Source organism: Brassica oleracea, chromosome C6, assembly GCF_000695525.1.
Source record: "Brassica oleracea var. oleracea cultivar TO1000 chromosome C6, BOL, whole genome shotgun sequence".
Lineage (NCBI taxonomy): Eukaryota > Viridiplantae > Streptophyta > Magnoliopsida > Brassicales > Brassicaceae > Brassica > Brassica oleracea.
In genome coordinates, this window is record NC_027753.1 from 22,218,484 (window position 1) to 22,219,943 (window position 1,460).

The following is a 1,460-nucleotide window of genomic DNA, read 5'->3' on the forward strand; positions in this document are numbered from 1 at the left end:
GTGCGTCATCTGAAGATGATAACTTCAGCTCATACGGTGAGTCTCCTACAGATGACGAAGATTCACCAACGCTACCTCCCAAGAAGAGATATCAGAACTTCTCAATGAGCGGATTTAAAGGGAATCTGGAGGTTCTAAGTTTGGAGATGTCGTCGATAGACATTGCGGTAGGTCAACGATACAATAATAAAGTAGATTTGGAGAGACGACTGAAACTTCTTACAGTGAGGTATAAATTTGATTTTGATGTAGAAACATCAACCCCAACATCATACGTTGTTAAGTGTTGGGTTGATGGATGTCTCTGGAGAGTTCGTGCTTCTACCCAAGGAGAATCCAAGGCGTTTTAAGTTCGTATTTACGATTCGAAGCATACATGTTCCTGCACAGAGATTTCTAATCGGACTCGACAAACAACACCATATATTTCAGGTATGTTGCACAAGAACTTTCTCGGCGACGTTGGTCCGGCCGTTCGCCCTACGAGCGTCAAAATAGCTATCACTAAGCAGTTTGGTATAAAGGTAATTACTTTGTTGTGGCTAAGTTATTTTAACGACACGACTGAGTAATGTCAAATGTACAGGCTGACATAATCATACAATTCGGCCGGGTTACTATATATTTAGATGCGGCCGAGTTATAGTAAAATAGGGTTGAGTTATTCAGTACGTTATGGCTGTCTTAATTATTTGATGCGGCTAAGTAATGAGGATCGTTTTTTTCATGTGAACAGATGGATTATTGGAAATCACACCGGACGCTGAAATTTGAAAGGGAAATCGATGAGGGAACACCTGAGTGTGGGTTTGAAAGCTTACCTTCTTACTTATACATGATAAGAAAGGCAAATCCGAGTACAGTTACGCGTCTTCAAATCGATGAGCTTGGAAGATTCATGTATGTGTTTCTTGCCTTTGGTGCGAGCGTTAATGGGTTTTCTTTCATGCGCAAAGTTGTTGTAGTCGACGGTACGTTTCTCAATGGTAAATACAAAGGGACGCTACTCACAGCACTAGCTCAGGACAGTAACTTCCATATTTTTCCAATAGCCTTCGCAGTGGTTGACATAGAAAATGATGATTCGAGGCATTGATTTTTTACGCAACTAAAACTTCTGATTCCTGACGACGAGGGTCTTGCGATAATCTCGGACATGCATAACTCGATAGGGAAAGCAATTAAAAATGTGTATCCGTTGGCTGCTCAGGAAATATGGACCTACCATTTATATAAGAACATATTGGGACGGTACAAAGGAAAAGAAGCATTCCGTCTGGTGAAGAAAGCGGCGAGATGTTTTAGGATGTCTGACTTTACTGCGATTTTCGAAGAGATTGAAGCGATTCATCCTGCACTCCACGGCTACCTCCAAAGAGCTGATGTCTGCCTGTGGACGCGTGTTCATTTCCGGGGCGAGAGGTACAATTTGATGACTACAAACATAGCGGAATCAATGA